Here is a 21,359-nt window from a genome sequence, read left to right on the forward strand (position 1 = left end):
TGAAGCTAGGACAGCAACTGTCAAGCTATGCTGTAGTTACAGAGGACTGTTATCGAGGCCGGCTCCTTACCACAGCACTGGGCAGCCCAAGAAGCAGAGTTATGGGCCTTAGTCCAGGCACTGCAGTTGTCAAACGGTAAGAGAGTGAATGTCTACACCGACTCCCCATATGCTTTCGCTACACTCCATGTACATGGGGCGCTATACCGGGAGAGAGGCCTTCTAACAGCCAATGGAAAGGACAATAAGAATAAGGAGGAGATCCTGACCCTGCTAGACACTGTCTGGAGCCCCACGGAGGTAGCAGTCATGCACTGCCATGGGCACCAGAAGGAAGACACCCCACAGACTCAAGGAAATAGGCTGGCTGATGAGACCACCAGACGAGCAGCCAAGGACAGAAAGGAATCCGGGGGAATCCCCATGGGAACATTTGTCCTAGCTCCGGACTCCTGCTAAGCCAGCGCCGCTGTCGCCTCCCTCCAGCCGCCATCATGATCGTCTACCGGGACCTCATTAGCCATGACGAGATGTTCCCCAACATCTATTAAGATCCGGGAGGTCGCGGACGGGCTGTGTTTGGAGGTGGAGGGGAAGATGGTCAGTAGGACAGAGGGTAACATCGATGACTCGCTCACTGGTGGAAACGCCTCAGCTGAAGGCCCCGAGGGCGAAGGTACCGAAAGCACATAATCACTAGTGTCGATGTCATCATGAACCATCACTTGCAGGAAACCAGCTTCACAAAAGACGCCTACAAGAAAGACATCAAAGATTACATGAAGTCAATCAAAGGGAAACTTGAAGAACAGAGACCAGAAGAGTAAAACCTTTTATGACAGGGGCTGCAGAACAAATCAAGCACATCCTTGCTAATTTCAAAAACTATCAGTTCTTTATTGGTGAAAACATGAATCCGGATGGCATGGTTGCTCTGCTGGACTACCGTGAGGATGGTGTAACCCCATATATGATTTTCTTTAAGGATGGTTTAGAGATGGAAAAATGTTAACAAAGTTGGCAGTTACTTTGGATCAATCACCTGTCGTCATAACTGGCTGGCCACTGCTTTTCATCCACACAACACCAGGACTTAGACAGATGGGACTGACATCATCTCGAGCTCTTCATTTGTTTTGAACGTTGATTTATTTGGAGTGGAGGCATTGTTTTTGAGAAAATGTGTCATGTTGGTTGTCTAAAAATAAAACACGTTTAAACTCATTGGGAAAAAAAAAAAAACAAAAAACCAACTAACTGAAGCGGAGGGAGCCACCAAAACAGAGAAGGGATGGTGGGAACTGCCAGGTGGTAAGCTACTAGTGCCTGAAAAGATGGCCCCCATCTGGTGAGCCAAGCTCATCATATGACTCATCTAGGACATGACAAATGGGAGGAATTGATCCGAAGGTATTTTCTGGTTCCTCGCCTCTCCTCTCTATGTAGAACGGAATCCCAAAATTGTAACGCCTGCTCTCAGATTAATGCCGCTCCAGGGTGCAGACCAAACCCCCCAGGCATCCAGTTAAAAGGTACCCTTCCTTTTGAACATCTGGAAGTGGCCTTCGCTGAGATGAAACCATATCGCCATTTTCCTTACCTGTTGGTCTTGGTATGTACATTCTCGGGATGAGTGGAGGACTTCCCCACCCGAACTGAAAGAGCATCAGAAGTGGCTTGGAGCCTGCTTAGGGAGATAGTTCCTCGATTTGGATTCCCCACCAGCATAGGATCAGATAACGGCCCAGTCTTCATATCAGATCTGATACAACAAGTAAGTAAAGCCTTACTTGAATATAAAATGGAAGTTACACACTGCCTACTGGCCTCAGAGCTCCGGAATGGTAGAACGAACTAACCAGACACTAAAGGGGACACTTTCTAAATGGATTATAGAGACTCACTGTTTCTGGGTGGATTTACTTCCCATGGCCTTGCTCAAACTCAGGATGACCCCACGGTCCCATGGCTACTCTCCCTACAAAATTGTATATGGGAGGCCTCCTCCTATAATAAGACAGGTAACAACTGATGTACTTCAGGTAAGAGGAGACAGGATATCACAGCAGATGGAACAACTAGGTAAGGTAATTAACCAAGTAACTAAGTTTGTGCAAGAAAGAATACCGTTCCCCTTGGGGGAGCAAATGCATGAGTTTATACCAGGGGACCAGGTATGGGTGAAAGACTGGAAACGTGACTCACTAGCCCCCCGATGGAAAGGTCCTTATACTGTGTTTTAACCACCCCTACTGCAGTTAAAGTTGCAGACATTGCCCCTTGGATCCATCACACCAGAGCAAAGAAGGCATACCACGCTGACCCAGAAGATGCTGACTGGACCATCCAGAAGGACCCCACTGGCCCACGGGAAACCAAGATCATTCTGAAGAGGAAGAAGAAAACGAGGTCCCAGACAAGCCCTCCATAGGATGGAGCTGGGTAAACAACTCCTGCTACTTGGCCTCACCAACACAATTCTGAACCTGACCACTGTTCCTGCACAGGACAACGTCTTCATCTCGTGGACACATTCTTACATGAACTTCCACAACTTCTCCAGTTGTTGCGTATGTGGGGCTATGCCCCTGTCAGTAATGGATGGACTCCCCTGGTGGGTATCGCCACTTTGTTATGGAGACTTTATACCACTGAGCTCCTTCTTGGAACAACAGAAAGGAACTTTCCTTTCTCTCACCAATCATAACCTTTCTTTGCTCTCCTGGTATAAGAAAAAGCCATCAATGGGCTGGGGACATAGGGTTACATTTAACATGAACACTAGTCTTACAGAGGTAACAAGAGCTTATACCTCATATATGAAAAATAAAATGGAGAAGGGCTCTCTTACAAAAGGGGGACAGGCCTCCTGGTACCTTGAGCAATACTACCAGTCTGGGATGAATATTTCTGGATGACTCCTGAGAAAGGACAGTTGATTGCACCCGCTACTATTTGCTGGGAACAAAAAGAAGACAAAGTTGGATTTGGAGGCCGCCCCCTAGACCCAAAAGAATTAAAATATATGGGTTATTTGTCCCCTGAACAACGTAAACAAATCTTGGAAGTTACCTATCGCCCCAATCGGTCTGTTCAGTGGCCTGGTTCCGACTGGAAACATAATCCCGAATCTGTTGGGTAGCCCCCAACGGGACCCAGTGGCTCTGTGGGCTTAACTTATGGCCATGGTTACTAGTTGGCTGGGTAGGGAGTTGCACACTAGGATTTGCTTTTGTTAAGCCTAGCCTACACCAGCCTCCAGTAAACCTGCCCTATCTGCATGCAAGATGGACATGATCCATGTTCCAATATGACTATCTTGCTGCCTTGTTTGTACCCTCTATAGGGACAACAGATATCATGGTTAAGGTAGAGGCCTTAATTAATTTCACTAAACAAGCCCTCTTAGACAGTACAAAAGCCATTCAAGCCTTGAACAAAGAATAAATTCAGATGAGGAAGGCAATAATTCAAAATAAGATGGCATTAGACATACTCACAGCAGCCCAAGGGGGGACTTGCACTGTAATTAAAGTCAAATGTTGTGTATACATCCCTGACCTGTCTGGAAATGCATCTACTGCCTTGGAGGATATGCAAAATCAAGTGGAAGCCATGTCTAACGAAAATATTCCCTTTTGGACTTCGGTCCTGTCCTGGGTAAAGGGAGACTGGTGGGAAACTATTGTAACTGTTGTTATAGTAATCTTAATCATACTGCTTTGTGGGCCCTGCTTCTTAGAATGCCTTGTGAATTTTGTAACCCAGAGGCTGATACCGTTCTCTCATGTGGGTGGCTGGAGGACTAAGGTACAATATATCTCAACGAATGATGCTTGTTACAGAAACTAAGAGCATCAAGAGCGGGGAATGAAGAAGGAATTCATAGGGCCTGGACTCCATCTGAGGCCTGTTCATGCTGATCATGCTCGGCCACCTCTCCAATGGACTCTGAACTCTGCGCTTAGTGCCCATGGACACTATAACAGAAGGATAAGAATCCCCCCTCCGGACAGGGGAACCTTGAAGATCTATCTAGGTTACTCATCGCCTAAGAGGAAACATACCCTAATCACCCCTGCCTCCGGACAGGTCATAAATTTTTTCCATATCTATAAGAATGTAACCACAGGCTTATTGATTATTAGTGGGTTGGAATGTAACTGCAGGCTTATTGATTATTAACTGTTTGGAATGTAACCACAGGCTTATTGATTATTAACTGTTTGGAATGTAACCACAGGCTTATTGATTATTAACTGTTTGAACACATAACACATGAATGATGGGGTTATTGTGGTTGTATTTACCCTTCCTTTGTTTATGTAAGTCTCAAGGAATTTGGGGTGGTGAGTTCGGACATGTACATAAGGGGTATAAAAGATTTTCACAAATGCTGGTCGGGGTCCTTGGCTAAGAGGAGACTGCCTTGGGCCCGCAGGTGTAAAAAACTGCACTCCACAATCTTCATTGTCCTTCTGAATGAGTTTGTTTCCCAGAATGTGTGGCTGTAACAGCATGACTTCCAGAAGCCGAGACACACAACCACCAAAATCTCCAACAAGAAGTTAAAGCTTAAACAAGAAGTGTACATATATACAGCAGACTATTTCTCACTTATTAAAAATCACCACTGAAATTAGGGAATTAGGACACTGGGAGCCACAGGCATAGACCTTGAAGGATCATACACTAACGGGGATCAGGCAGAGGTACATTCCAGGCAAAATAAAAATAGACATGCAAGTCAACAAATTTACAACCCAAAAAGAGACTCTGAGGATTCAAAATCAAACATGGGGTTCCAGAAAAAAAAATAAATAAATAACTGAAGGGTTGTGAATGAAATCGGAGGTCTGTACCTACACAGACAGCAAAGGTATATCTGCAGTAGGTAATCCACAGGGATGATCCTCTTCCTTCCTTCTTCCTTCCACCTATACACAGAAATATGTATTTTGAACCTTTATACAGAAATCTCTTTCTTGAAGAGATATAACACAAAAATTAACTATCTTCCTTCTTTGTATCCACAGAAAAGTATATCTGAGATAGATAATTTCAAAGGCCCCTATGCTCAGCACTCTGCTCATTATTCTATGGCAAAAACCCAAACAACCATAGACATACCCCATAGAAATGTGATACCTGAATCCCATGATGTATACTGACAACGGTCACAACATTGCAAATCGACAATGCTGTGCTGTAGCATCGACAAGATGTTAAAGAAAGGTAAGTAAATCAGTGCCTTTTCTATGATCTCCAACCTCCCTGACATGGGATGCTATCCCATCCCTGGAGGCTGAGGAGGCTTGGGTCCCACTTCGGCTCTGAGGGTGGTTGACACAGCCTGGCACAGTGCCCTGTGTTGAACCCTATTGAAATGTCTACTGTCTCCTACACTCTGGCTGGGGTCAGGGTTGTGTGTGGCATCAAGGCCTCAAGCAATTGCAGGCAAGCCTCAGCAAGCTTAGTCCTTGCATGATGCTGGGGTTCCAGCTCAAGGCTCGTTCCTGACAGTGCAGCCTCCTAGCAGCCAAACACCCTCAGCAGTGTGCTGTGGACCCTGAAGGGATGAGCCTGGACCGGGTGTCTGTGTGATGCTTTAGAGGGGAAAAGTCCTGAGACTCAAGCCCTTTCCTGTTTGCTCAGGCACATTCCACTTTATTTCACTGCCCAGGAAACCAACTTTCCCTAAGGCTCTGGTTACTCAGGAACCAAATGGAGGCCTGAATAGTGCTATCTTCTTGTAGATGATTTCAGTAACTACTATTTTATCTCCAGAGTTCACTGGCACCTCAGTTCACAAGGATGCTGCTGCTGCTGCTAAGTCGCTTCATTCATGTCCAACTCTATGCGACCCCATAGACGGCAGCCCACCAGGCTCGCCCGTCCCTGGGATTCTCCAGGCAGGAACACTGGAGTGGGTTGCCCTTTCCTTCTCCAATGCATGAAAGTGAAAAGTGAAAGGGAAGTCGCTCAGTCGTGTCCGACTCTTAGCAACCCCATGGACTGCAGCCTACCAGGCTCCTCCGTCCATGGGATTTTCCAGGCAAGAGTACTGGAGTGGGGTGCCATTGCCTTATCCATCACAGGGACTGGGGTTATGTTAATGACAGATGCTCTGAGAAAATGTCCTGGGGCAGTACTGGAAAAATCATTTCTAAACACACCCAACTTTCAGGAACCCAATTGTCAGAGGCAAATTGTCCTGACACCTGTTAAGAAAAAAAAAAAAAAACAAACCTCCACAGCAGGACAAGGTGCTAAGGATCCCTAATGGCTGAAGGAATGTCAGTCAAAACGACAATGGTAAATCAAATGTCACAATCACGATCACCACAAATCTACAAGCAATAAATTCGGGAGAGAGCCTGGAGGAAAAGGAATGCCCCTAAGGTGTCTGTGGATAAGTAAGATGGCAACAGTCTGGAAAATAGACAGTCTCGAACGCCTGGAAAGAACTCTCCAAAGAGGTTAAGTATAGGATCTGACATTCCCATACCTGGGCCTAGATCCTGAGAGAACCACTGATCAAAAGGCACATGCAACCTAAGGAACACTGCAGTACTACTTCCAGTAACCAAGACACACAACCATCAAAATCTCCAACCAGAGGTTAAAGCTTAAACATGATGTGGTATGTATATCTGGTAGACTATTTCTCATTTATCAAAAACAGACACTGAAATTAGGGAATTAGGACACTGAGAGCCACAAGGATGGATCTGGAAGGACCATACACAAAGGGAAGTCAGTCAGGCAGAAGAAAACTATGGTATATGAGGTATGTGCCAAGAAAAACAAATATAAACATACGAGGCAACATACTTACAATTCAAAAAGAGACTCAGAATCCAAAGTCAAGCACAGTGTTCAAGAAAAAAACAAGTGAAGGGCCTTGAATGAATTAGAAGTTCCGTCTACACAGAAAAGAAATGTGTGTCTGTAACAGATAATCCATGAGGATTAGCCTCGTCCTTCCTTCATTCTACATATACACAGAAATCTTTCTCTAAGAGATATACCTCAAAAATTAACTATCTTCCTTCTTTGTATACACAAAAAAGTGTATCTGGGATACATAATCCACGAGGACCTGATGCTCAGCACTCTGCTTGACATTCTACAGCAAAAATCAAAAAAGAATAGAGATTCCACATGATGATTAAATACCTAATCAGGAGCTGTATTCTGACAAAAATCACAACACTTCAAATTGACTATACTGCAAGGTAGCATCTGAAAATGTTAAAGAAAGAGAAAGAATAGCAGTTCCTACTCTATGACTCCCCGGCCTCCCTGACTTGGGATGGTATCCCATCCCTGGAGGCTGAGCAGGCTTGAGTCCCACTGCTGAATCACGGTGGGGTCGATACAGCCTGGCAGGGAACCCTTCACTGAACCCTTTTGAAAGGTCTACTGTGTGCTCTGTCTGGCTAGGACAAGAGTCCACGTGGCATCTAAGCCCTGAGGAATTTCAAGGCAAAATTCAGCTAGCCTTAACCTCCCCTGGTGCTGGGATCCCAGCCCAAGCTTCCTTCCTGAGTGCAGCCTCCTAGCACCCAAGCACCCTCAGCAGTGTACTGTGGAGCCTGCAGGGATTAGTCTGGACACAGTGTTTGTGTGATGCTTTAGCGGGGAAAGTAGTAAGACTCAAGCCCTTTCCTGTTTGCTTAGGCACATTCCACTCCATCTCACAGCCCAGGAAGCAAACTTGCCCAAAGGCTCTGGTTGCCCCCAGGAACCAAGGTGGGTCTGAAAAGTGCTGCCCCCTTGTGGACATTTTCTGGAACTACAACTTGATCACCCTTGCTCACAGGCACCTCAATTCCCAAGGCCTGGGGTTCTGTGAATGACAGCCACCCTCAGGAAATGTCCTGCAGCGGCACCAGAGAAATAAATTCCAAACACAGCCGACTTTCAGGAAGCTGAACCAAAGCTAAATTGTCCTCACACCCTTTAAGGGGAAAAAAAAAATGAAAAAGACCATATAAACTCAAACCTCCCCCACCATACAAGATGCTCAGCATTCCTAATTGCTGCAGAAATGCCAATTGAAAAGGCGATGGGAAATTAAATCCTACCACTCCCAATGGCCAACAGTTAATATGGGATGAAGTCTGGGGGACAAAGAATTGCCCTAAGCTCTCGGTGGGAATATACATCAGCAGCAGCCAGTATCATAGCCAGTCTCTGAATGCCTGAAAAAAAAAAAAAACAATCAAGTCCTACAAAGCTGAGGATCTGACATTCCCTCACTTTGGCCTATATCCTGAGAAAACCATTGATCAAAAGGCACAAGCAAAAAAAAAAAAAAAGGCACAAGCACCCCAACAAACCTCCAGCATGACTTCCAGTAGTCGAGACAAACAACCACAAAATCTCTAACCAGAAGTTAAAGCTTAAACAAGAAGTGTACATATATACAGCAGACTATTTCTCACTCATTAAAAATCACCACAGAAATTAGGGAATTGGGACACTGGGAGCCACATGGATGGACCTTGAAGGATCATACACTAAGGGGAGTCAGTCAGGCAGAGGAAGACCGTGGTATATGAGGTACATTCCAGGCAAAACAAATACAAACATACGAAGCAACATATTTACAATCCAAAAAGAGACTCTGAGAATCCAAAGTCAAAGTGTTTAAGAAAAAAACAGTAAGTAAAGGGCCTTGAATGAATTAGGAGTTCTGTACCTACACAGACAAGAGATGTTGTCTGTAATAGGTAATGCATGAGGATTATCCTCATCCTTCCTCCATTCTTCATGTACACAGGAATCTGTATCTCCAACCTATACACAGAAATCTCTAAGAGACATACCTCAAAAATTAAGTGTCTTCCTCCTTTGTATACACAAAAAAAGTGTATCTGGAATACATAATCCACAAGGACCTGATGCTCAGCATTTTGCTTGACATTCTGTGGCAAAAATAAAAAAAGAATAGAGATACCGCATGATAATTAAATATCTGACCAGTGAGCTGTATACTGACAAAAAACGCAACACTTCAAATTGACTATACTGCAAGGTAGTGTCTGGAAAATGTTAAAGAAAAGGAAAGAACTGCAGTTTCTACTCTATAATCCCCAACCTCCCTGACTTGGGATGGTATCCCATCCCTGGAGGCTGAGCAGGCTTCTGTCTGACTCCTGGACTGGTGTGTGGCAGAGCCTGGAATGTGGAATGACAACTGCCCTGAAGAAATGTCCAGGGACAGATAACTGGAGAAAAATTTGAAACACAGCTGACTTTCAGGAAACCAAATGCCAAAGGTAAATTGTGATCAGACCCTTTAAGGCAAAAAAAACACAAACAAAACAAATGCAAATCTCCACCACAGGACATGATGCTAATATTCCCTAAATGCTGGAGGAAGGTCAATCAAAATGACAATGGAAAATCAAATTTCACCATTCACAATGGCCATCATCACAAGTCTACAAAAAATAAATTCGGGAGAGAGCCTGGAGGAAAAAGAATCATCATAAGCTGTTGGTGGGAAGATATAATGGCATCAGCCAGTATAATGCACAGTCTTTGAATGACTGAAAAAAAACTATCAAGGGAACTAAGCCTAGGATTTGAGAAAAGCCTATATCCTGAAAAAACCATGTGGTTATGTTAAACACTGCACTTCAATTTGAAAACATATACTTGATGTATAGCTACAAACACAATAGAAAATCAAGAAGAAAAAACTAGCAAAATGAAAATGGGCTATTTCTTACAATAGAAGATCTGATTGAGAAGGTTCCTTGCATGAGATTATTTAAAAAAACAGAAACTAGATTTACTGCTTTAATCTATATTTCAAAAAGAACTAATTAGTCAAATGAGGCCAATTAATCTACCAACAGGATAACAACAAGATAAATATGGACAAGAAAGCAGGTGAAGACATTTTACCAGACACATTTTATGACATTGTGATAATTAAAACCACTAAAAAATACCGAAAAATTTTGATGATTTTCTTTAAAGAATGAATCAAAAGGAGTTTACTCTGAAGATGTAATTTCCATATTTTATATGTGCCAATATTTCCCTGCATGAAATATGGAAAATTTCATATTTCATGCAGGAAAATTTCATACTTCATACAGGAAAATCTATGCCCATAATTTCCTCTGTGAAATATGGCAAATTTCATATTCCATGCAGGAAAATCTCTGCCCATAATTTCCTGTATGAAATATGGAAAATTCTGATTGAAATTATACTATTTTCAAGAAAATGAATCTACACATTCTAAGGCAAGGTTGCCAGAAACACACAGAAAACGGCCATAAGAAATCACATTTGTGTAGAATCTAAAATACGAGACAAATGAACCTACCTATGAAACAGAGATGGAGAAGGAAATGGCAACCTACTCCAGTACTCTTGCCTGGAAAATTCCATGGATGGAGGAGGCTGGTGGGCTACAGTCCATGGGTCGCAAAGAGTTGGACACGACTGAGCAACTAACACACACACACATCATGAAACAGACAAATCCAGGAGCTAGTGGTTGCCATGGGGATTTGGTTGTAGGTGTTCCCAGACTGGGGTAGAGGTTAAGAGACAAAAACACTATCTGAAATGTAAGAAAAATAATAGGATATAGCATGCAGCAGAGAGAAATATAGCCATGATTTTATAATATCTTTAAGTGGAGAATATTCCATTAAAATACTGAATCACTATGTTGTATCTCATACTTCAGTGGAAAAAGAAATAGTGGATTGAAACACTATTGAAACATAGTGGATTGAAAAATAGTGGATTGAAACACTACAAACACAAAAAATAATTAAGAATGAAGGTTAGCAAAATAAAAATGGGAAAATTTTATGAATAGAAATTCCCATCAAGAAATTAATTTGGATGAGATTATTAAAAATGTCCATTGGTTCATCCACTAGAATGAACAACATGGAGGATCTTGAAGAAATGAAACGCAGAAGTGCCTTAGGAAACAGCAGTCACATGCCTGGGCATAGAGTCAGGGAGAAGCAACATTTTCAAAGACAAGGGTACCCATGCCATCCCTGCCAGACCGGTTCCCATAGCAAGGACACTGCTGCAACCTAAATGTTCAAGGACACAGAAATGAATAAAGAAAATGGGATATATACACACAATGGTATATTAATCAGCCAGAAGGAAGAATGAAACAATACCATGTTCAGGCACAGGGAAGAAAGTAGAGATGATCATAGCAAGCGAAGTAAGAGAGACAGGGAGTGACAAATATAAAACAGATGATCTCAACAAACATCCTAGTGGTGGTCCTCGGAAAAGAATTCAAAACAGGGCCGAGTTATAAGAAGCCAATCTTGAGAGTTAAGTTGAATTCACCCTTGAAAACAAATCACCTGAAAAGAGGTCAATATCACTAAATATTAAAAATGCAAATTGAAACCCCAGGAAGGTATCACCTCACAGAAGGCAGAATGGCATTGTCAGAAACTCAGCAAACAATAACTGCTGATGAAGGTGTGGAGAAAAGGGAATATTCCTCCCCTGATGCCAGAAATATAAACTGGTAACAGACAGTGTGAAGGGTAGAGTGAGGGTTATTAAAATAAAAAAATGAGAATGAGGTTAGAATACTTTTCTTACACTACACATGAAATTAATTTCAAATAATAGAGATCTAAAGTTCAGGAAAGATTCTGAGAGTCTTAAGGAAAACAGAGGCAGGACACGTGATGATAAAAATTGCAACGTCTTTTTTAATCCATCTCACAGAGCAATGAAAAAGAAACCAAAAATAGGAAAACGTGACCTACTTCAATTTAAAAGCTGGTGCCCAGCAAAAGCAATCCAGAATGGAAAGAAATATGTGCAAACCAAGATACCCACAAGGAATTCATCTCCAAAACCAATAAACAGCTCATAATTTTGTAATATTTAAATAGAGTTTAGGGCTTCCCAGGTAGTGTTAGTGGTAAAGAACCCACCTGCCAATGCAGGAGATGTAAGAGAAGTGGGTTCGATCCCTGGGTCAGGACAATCCCATGGAGGAGGGCACTGCAATCCACTTCAGTATTTCTGCCTGCAGAATCCCATGGACAGAGGAGCCTGGTGGGCTACAGACCATAGCGTCACAAAGAGACAGACAGGACTGAACGACTAAACAATAGCATATTTATACACATGTTTCCAGGCACACACGCACGCACAAATGGAGTTTATTCCATAAAAATATTGAATCATTATGTTGTAACTGCAAACAAATAGAGTTATGTTAATCAACTGATTTCAATTAAAAAAATACTTGATGGATAGCTACAAACACAAAAGAAAATCAAGAAGAAAAAAGTAGCAAAATGAAAGTGGGACATTCTTAACAATAGAAGATCCAATCAAGAAATTAATTTGAATAAGATTACTAAAAATGACAGAAGCTAGATTGACCCTTTTAACTGTTGCTTCAGAAAGAACTAATTATTCAAAGCAATCCAATTAATTTACCAACAAAACAAATATGGCCAGAAGGCCAGGATAAACACACTTTTACCAAGCCCATGTTGTGATAATTAGCACCATTATAAGATATAAATTTTTTTGGACTATTTTCTTTAGAGAATGATTCAAAAGGAGTGCATTCGAAAAGTGTATCTCTCATATTTTTATATGTGCCCAGATTTTCCTGTATGAAATATGAAAAACTCCAAATTCCAAGCAGGAAAATGTGTGCTCAGATTTTCTTGTAGGAAATATGGAAAACTCCAAATTCCATGCAGGAATAGCTCCATCCATGTTTTTCTGTATGAAACATGGCAATTTTAATATTTCCTGTAGGAAAATCTGCAACCATATTTCCTGTATGAAATATGGAAAAATTCTAATCGAAATAATGCTATTTTGAGGAAAATGAAACTACATATTCTCATACTAAGCCAAATTTCTCAGAAAGACACAGGCAACTACCATATGAAATAATATTTATGTTGGATCTAAATTATGACACAGATGAACTTACCTATGAAACAGAAAGAGACTCACAAATATAGAAACTAATTGACGCCTGTGGGGATTTGTCTATGGGAGTTGCCAGACTGGGATAGAGGTTAAGAGAGAAAAACACTATAGATAATGTAAGTAAACTAATAGCATATAGTATGCAGCAGAGGAAAATATAGCTATGACTTTGCAATATATTTAAATGGAGTATATTCCATTAAAATACTGAATCACTATGTTGTAACCCAAAGCAAATATAGTAGTATCAATCAACTGTAGTTCAATTTGAAAAGAAATAATGGATGGATAGCTTCAAACACAAAACATATTCAAGAAGAAACATTAGCAAAATTCAAATGGGAAAGTTTTAAAAATAAAGATCCCATCTAGAAATTAATCTGGAGATTATTAAAAATGTCCATGGTTCATCCACTAGAAAAAAACAACATGGAGGTTTCTTAAAACTAAAAATAGAAGTGTGCTTGGAAACAGCAGTCATGTGCCTGGACATACAGTCAGGGAAAAGCGACCTTTTCAAAGACAAGGGTATCCATGCCATCCCTGCTGGACTGGTTTCCATAGCAAAGACACTGCTGCAACCTAAGTGTGTAAGGACACAGAAATGAATAAAGAAAATGGGATAAACATACAATGCTATATTACTCCACCATAAAAAGCAATGGCATCTTCAGGCACAGGGAAGAAGGTAGAGATGATCATAGCAGCTGAAGAGAGACAGTGTATTACATTACAAATGTAATATGATATCACTTCTAGGTGGAATCTAACAATGGATACGTTTGAGCTGCTTGAGCAAAAATACACAGTTAATAGACTTAGAGAAAAGAACTTATTGTTAGCAGAGAAGAAACGTATTGGGCCCATAGAAAAGAGCTATTTGAACTAACACACGCATACTACTATTTAGAAAATAAATCACAAGGACCCACTGGGTAACAAAAGGAATGATACTTCACTCTCTGTGATAACATATACAGGAATAGAATCCAAAATGCAACATGTACACATCTATGTATGAATAAATCAAGTTGTTATGAATTAAAAAAAACGCCCACTGAATTGTAATTCACCTATATGCTCAAGTTCAAATAACTGGATAAACAGAATACATATAGAAACATGAAGACACTGTTCCTATCATCCCGTGATTATCACATCTCTGGAGATTGGGCAGGCTTGGGGGCTCATGGCTGGATTGCTGTGAGGCTCAGGGTCCTGAGAGGATGTGGCAGCAGGGTGACCCCACAATGTTCCTGGAGTGCCTCTTGCCCTCTGCAGGAGTTCTCAGTCTCTAGATACAGGTGAAGTAAATTAAGAGATTTGAATTAACATAGACACACTTATATGTATCAAACAGATGACTGGGAAAACGACCTACTGAATAGCAGATGAAGTTTACTGAACAATGTAATCACCTAGGCTAAACCTAGGATCTCACGTTCTCACACTTGGGCCTATATGCTGAGCAAACCATCAGTCAAAAGGCACATGAACCCCATCGAACACTGCAGGACTACTTCCAATAGCCAAGACATAAAACCAGCAAAATCTCCACTGAGATTAAAGCTTGAGCAAGATGTCATACATATATACGGTAGACTATTTCTCACTCCTAAAAAACCGCCACTGAAATTAGGGAATTATGACACTGGTAGCCACAGGGATGGATCATGCACCAAGGGAAGTCAGTCAGGCAAAGGAAGATGATGGAATATGAGATACCATCCAGGAAAAATAAAAATAGACATAGAAGGCAACAAATTTACAACCCAAAGAGGGACTCTGAGAATTCAAAGTCAAACAAAGCTTTCCAGAAACAAAAAGAATTGAAGGGTCAGGAATGAATTAGGAGGTAGGTACCTACATAGACAAGAAATCTGTATCTGTAACAGATAACCCACAAGGATTATCCTCTTTATTCCTACTTTCCTTCCTTCCACATATTCACAGATCTGTGTCCCTAACCTATACAAAGAAATTGTTATCTCTAACAGAGAATTCACAAAAATGATCTACTGCCTTCCTTCTTTGTATCACAGAAGTGTATCTGAGATAGATATTCCATAAGGACCTGACACTCAGCACTTTGCTTGAACTTCTATGGCAAAGGTTAAAAAAAAAAATAGAGATACTCCACAGATTCATAAGACTGAATCAGGCAGCTGTACACTGACAACAGTCACAACACTGCAAATCCAAGTATTCTGCAAAGTAGCACTGGCAAAAGGTTAAAGCAAAGGAAAGAAAAGGAGTGCTTGCTCTCTTATCTACCTCCCTGACTTGAGATGCAATCCCACCCCTGGAGGCTGAGCAGGCTGGGGTCCCACTCCCAGACTGGGGTGGGGTTGACACAGCCTGGCATGGTGCCCTTTGTTGAACCATTTTTAAAGGCCCACTGTCTGCTACGTTCTGGCTGGGTCCCATATGGCATGAAGGCCTCCAGGAATTTGAAGGCAAGATTCAGCTAACCTTGACCTTTCCTGGCATTGGGGTTCCCAGCTCAAGCCTCCTTCCTGAGAGGGCAGCCTCCTAGGCACCTAAGCACCCTCAGCAGTGTGCTCTGGACCTGGAAGGCATTAGTCTGGACAAGATGCCTGTGTGAGGCTTTAGGGGGAAAGTAGTGAGTCTCAAGCCCTTTTCTGCTTGCTCAGGCACATTCCCCTCTATTTCACAGCCCAGGAAGCCAACTGACCCTAAGGATCTGGTTGCCCCAGGTACCGATGTTGGGCAGGCAAAAGTGCTGCCGCCTTGTGGACATTTTCTGTAACTACAACTTGATCATGGGCACACACAGGCACCTCAATTCACAAGGGTTGTGGTTCTGTTAATGATAGCTGCCCTCAGGAAATGCCATGGGGCAGGCATTGGCTGTCCCAAACCAGCTAACTGTCAGGAAGCCAACTGCCAAAGGTAAATTGTCCTCACACCCTTTAAAGAAAAAACAACAAAAGACGAAACAAAATCAAACCTTCACTGCAAGACAAGATGCTTAGAATCCCTAATGGCTGCAGGAATGCCAATCAAAACGACAATGGGAAATCAGATCCCACCACTCACAAAGGCCACTGTCAAAATTTGACAAACTATAAATACGGGAGACAGCATGGAAGGAAAAGAATCCCCTAAGCTGTAGGTGGAAATATAAGCTGACTACAACCAGTATGTGGACCGTCTCTGAATGTTCACAAAAAACTATCAAGAGGGCTAAGGTGGAAAAAGTGATGCTATCATGAAAGGTGTGTGTGACTCTTTAAGAGGAAAAAGCAGTGAGACACAAGCCCTTCAGTGGTTGCTCAGGCACATTCCACTCTGTTTCACAGCCTGAGAAGCCTACTTTCCCAAAGCCTCTGCTTGCCCCAGGAACCAGAGGTGGGCATCAAAAAGTGCTGCCGCCTGGTGGACATTTCCTGTAACTACAACTGACCACCAGTGCTTACCCGCTCTTCTAATTCACAAGGGCTGGGGGACTGTTCTTGATGGCTGCCCTAAGGAAATGTCCTGTGTTGGGCACTGCAAGATAAATTCCAAACACAAACGACTTTCAGGAAGCCAGCTGCCACAGGTCTATTTTCCTCATACCCTCAAAGGGTAAAAAACCCAACAAATCCATACTTCTACCTAGGACAGGATGCTCAGCATCCCTAATTATTACAGGAGGAATGTCAATCAAAATGACAAAGAAAAATCAAATCCCACCAGTCAGAATTGCCATACTCACGTCTACAAACAATAAATGCAAGAGTGAGTTTGGAGTAAGGGGCAAACTCCTACACTGTCAGTGGGAACGTACATTGGCAACAAACACAATAAAGGACAATGTTGGTATGCCTGAATAAAAGCCATCAAGACACTAGCTTGACACTAGCTTGATCCTAGGATCTGACATTATCAGAGCTGGGCTTACAGAAACATAGAAAATTCTACTTTCCTATATGAAATATATAACTTTATTTTCAGCTATGATATATAGAAAATTCTATTTTCACATATGAAATTTGTACCTATCTTTTCATTTATGAAATATAAAATTGTTTTGCATATGAAATATGAACCTATATTTTAACCTATGATATAGGAAATTCTCTATTCATATATGAAATATGCACCTATATGTATATCTGTGAAATATAGAAAATTCTCTTTTCACACATTAAATATACACATATATTTTGCTGTGTGAAATGTGAAAAATGCTTTCATATATGAAAAATGCATCTATATTTTCATCTATGAAATACAAAAAATTCTATTTCTATGTATAACATACACCTGTATTTTCATGTGAGAAATATGGAAAATTTCTATGTTCATATATGAAACATGCACCCATAGTGTCATATATGAAGTATAAAAAATCTTATTTTTCTATGAAATATACACCCAAAGCTTCATATATGAAACATCAAAAATTATGTTTTCATATATGAAATATGTACCCATGTTTTCATACATGACATAAAGTTCTATTTTCATCCTTAAAATATGCACTGATAATTTATACATGAAATACAAAAAATCTATTTTCAAATGTGAAATATGCACCCATGTTTTCACATATGAAATATGGAAAATTCTATTTTCATAAATATACACTCATGTTTTCATACATAAAATTTTGAAAATTCCATTTTCATCCATGAAATATGCACCCATCTTTTTATACATGAAAAGTCATGCATACTTTGGTATAAGAAATACAGAAAATTCTATTTTCATACATGAAATATGCACACATTTTTCATATATGAAATAGAGAAAATTGAATTTTCATTCATTAAATTTTCACCTATGTGTTCATATAGGATATATTGTTGTTTAGTTGCCCAGTCATGTCTGACCCTTTGTGACCCTATGGACTGCAGCACACTAGATTTCCCTGTACTTCACCTTCTCCTGGAGCTTGCTCAAACTCGTGTCCATTGAGTCGGTGATGCCATCCAACCATCTCATCCTCTATATGAATATTAGCTGCCATCTGACCCTCTCATTCTCTATATGAATATTAGCTGCCATCTGACCCTCTCATTCTCTCTATGAATATCAGCTGCCATCCGATCCTCTCATTCTCTCTATGAATATTAGCTGCCATCCGACCATCTCATTCTCTCTATGAATATTAGCTGCATCCGACAATCTCGTCCTCAGATATGAAACATTCACCTGATGTGGGCTTCCATCCCATTCTTGGAGCCTCAGCAGGCTGTTTTCATGGCTGGACTGTGGTGGGGTTGAATCGACCAGGCTGGTAAGACTTCACTAAGGCCCCTCTTAAATCTGTACTTTCTGGTTTGATGTGGCAGGGACCACAGTCCCCAGGGCATACAATCGATGGTGTCCTGACACTTTGGCCTCAATGACCTTGGAGAAGTCACCTAGTTTCCACATCTTCTGGTGCTGGGGTCCCCAGGTCAAGCCTTCTTCCTGAGAGTGCAGCCTCCTAGGCATCTCATCAGGGTGATGTGGTCAGGTTGGGATTAGTCTGCAGGAAAGGGGTGAAGCTTTAGGGGGAAGGAGTATTGAGACTAAGCCCTTGGGTATTTGTTCAGGCACATTCCACTCTAATTCACAGCCTAGGAAGCCAACACTTCCTTCGGCTCTGGTTGCCTGAGGAATCATTTGGGTGTGGAAAAGTGCTGCCGCCTTGTGGACATTTTCTGTAACTACAACTTGTCCACCTGCCCTTACCATTACCTCGGATTCACCAGACCTCCGGGGCTGTTGTTAACTGACAGCTGCCTTCAGGAAAAGTCCTGGGGTGAGTATTGCAGAAAAATTACAAACCCGATTGACTTTCAAAAAAGTCAACTACAACTGGTAAATTTTCCTCACAACGATGAAGGAGAAAAAAAAAAAGAAAAAAACTTACTGCCACAGGACAAGATGCTGAGCATCCCTAATTATTACAGGAAAAATGACAACCAAAATGACAGTGAGAAACCAAATCTCACCAGATTGGCCACCCTCACAAGTCTACAAACAATAAACGTGAGTTAAGCCTACCATCTGACATTCTCACACATTGGCCTATATCCCAAGAAAACCATCTTTCAAGAAGCCACGTGCACCCCAATGTTCACTTCAGCACTAGCTAAAATAGCCTGAACACAGACCCAGGGAAATGTCCACCTTCAGATTAAAGTTCAAAAAGAATGGTGTGGTACATACAGAAAATGAACTATTACTGAGCCATGAAGAACTACTACTGAAATCATTAAATTATGCCACTGGTAGCCACAGGGATAGATCTTGGAAGATCATACACTAAGTCAAGTGAGCCAGACAGAAGAAGACTATGATGTCCCTTCTAGGCAAAATAAAAAAGAGATACAAAGGAATTCAATTACAACATAAAAAGAGACTCTGAGAATTCAATACAAACAAAGAATTCCAATAAATAAATAAGTAAATAAATAAAACCAAAGGGCCAGGGATGAATTAGGAAGTCAGGATTAACATAAACACAGAAATGTGTATCTGTGGTAGATAACCCACAAGGATTATCTCCTTCCACAGAAATCTGTATCTTCCTTCCACAGAAATCTGCATCTCTACCATATTCACAGAACTCTGTATATGTAACAGATACTCCACAAGGACATGGTATTCAGCATAGGGAACTTTGCTCCACCTTCTGCAATAACTTCTACAGCAGATGAATCCAAAAAGAATGCATAAGCTTTATGTACTTGTCATAACTCAATCAGGTGGCTGGATACCGCCAACAGGCACAGCACTGCACATAACAACTATTCTACAGCATACCATAGGCATGAAATTAAAAAAAAGAATAAAAAAAGCCTTGTTTAGTTTATTCCTGCTGACTTCCTGACCCCAGCTGCTATCCCACTGCTGCAGCCTGAGCAGGCTCTGGTCCAAAGGCTGCACCGGGGTGGGGTTGAAACCACCAGACAGGGTGCCCTTAATTGAGCCCCTCTTAAACTTGTATATTCTGGCTTGCTCTGACATGGATCATAGTCCCTAGTGCACCCAAGGATGTGACAATCATAGGGCTTCAAGAACTTGGAAATGCCACCTAGCTTTCAGTTCTCCTGGTGCTGGGGTCCAGAGCTTAAGCCTCCTTCTTGAGAGTTCAGCCCCCTAGCACCTTAGCAGGGATGTCCCCGGCTGGGGTGAGTCTGGAGGAAAGGGGTAAAGCTGTAGAGGGAACAACTAGTGAGACACAAGCCCTTGGGAGTTTGCTCAGGAACATTCCACTCCAGTTCACAGCCTAGGAAGCCAAGTCTTCCTTAGGTTCTGGTTGCTCCAAGAACCAGAGTTGTGAATGAAAACTGCTGCCACCGTGTGGACATTTTCTGTAACTACAACTTGACCACCTGTGCTTACTCACCAGGCTGCTCTGAACATGGGCTTCTCCAGGCAAGAATACTGGAGTGGGTTGCCATTCCTTTCTCCAGGGAATCTTCCCGACCCAGGGACTGAACCCGGGTCTCCTGCATTGCAGGCAGATTCTTTACCATCTGAGTCACCAGGGAAGCCCAACCTGTGCTTACTGATACCTCCAATTCACAAGACCTTGGGGGCTATCAGTGACAGTTGCCCTCAGGAAAGGTCCTAGGGAGAATATTCCAGAAATAAATTGGAAGCACAACCCATTATCAAAAAGTTAAGTCCAATAGGTATAGTTTCCTCACAACAATAAAGAGGAAAAACAATTAAAAAAAATAACTTCACAGGACAAGATGCTCAGCATCCCTAATTATTACAGGAGGAATGCCAATCAAAATGACAATGAGAAATCAAATCCCATCATCAGAATGATCACCCTAACAAAAGATGAATATCATGTATTAATATAACTGAGCTGAGTTCCTGCACACCTGAAACACACACACACAAATCACTAGTGCAGCCCAATATACACAATAAAAATCTCAACAAAAAATGTCCAAAGATCTAAACGCACATTTCTCCAGAGAGGTCATAGAAATGGCCATGAAGCACATCAAAAGATGCTCAGTATCACTAGTTCTTAGAGAAGACAAATCAAATGTTCAACAAGGTGTCACCCAACACTGATCAGAATGGCCATATCAAAAGACCTACAGCAATAAATTCTGCAAAGGATGTGAAGAGAAGGAAACTCTCCTACACTGTTGGTAGGAATATAATATGGTACACCCACTAGGGGATACATTATGGAGGGTCTTAAAAAATTAAACATAGAGGTACCAAGCAATGCAGCAATTTCATATCTAGGATTAGATGCAGAGAAAACCAAAATTTAAAAAAAACACTTGCACCCCAAAGATCATGGCAGCACTAGGTACAATAGCCAAGACAAAGAAGCTACTTAAGTATAATAGGACAGATGAAAGGATACAGGAAATGGGGCACATATACCCAGTGCAGTA

The 21,359-nt window shown here is 41.6% G+C and overlaps 1 pseudogene; it reads left to right on the forward strand.

Moving 5' to 3' along the window:
- The first annotated feature begins 465 nt into the window (after window positions 1-465).
- Window positions 466-1,092, forward strand: LOC133068385 (translationally-controlled tumor protein-like; annotated as a pseudogene).
- Window positions 1,093-21,359: the final 20,267 nt, after the last annotated feature.

The sequence above is a fragment of the Dama dama genome, chromosome 13 (genome assembly GCF_033118175.1).
Source record: "Dama dama isolate Ldn47 chromosome 13, ASM3311817v1, whole genome shotgun sequence".
Classification (NCBI taxonomy): domain Eukaryota; kingdom Metazoa; phylum Chordata; class Mammalia; order Artiodactyla; family Cervidae; genus Dama; species Dama dama.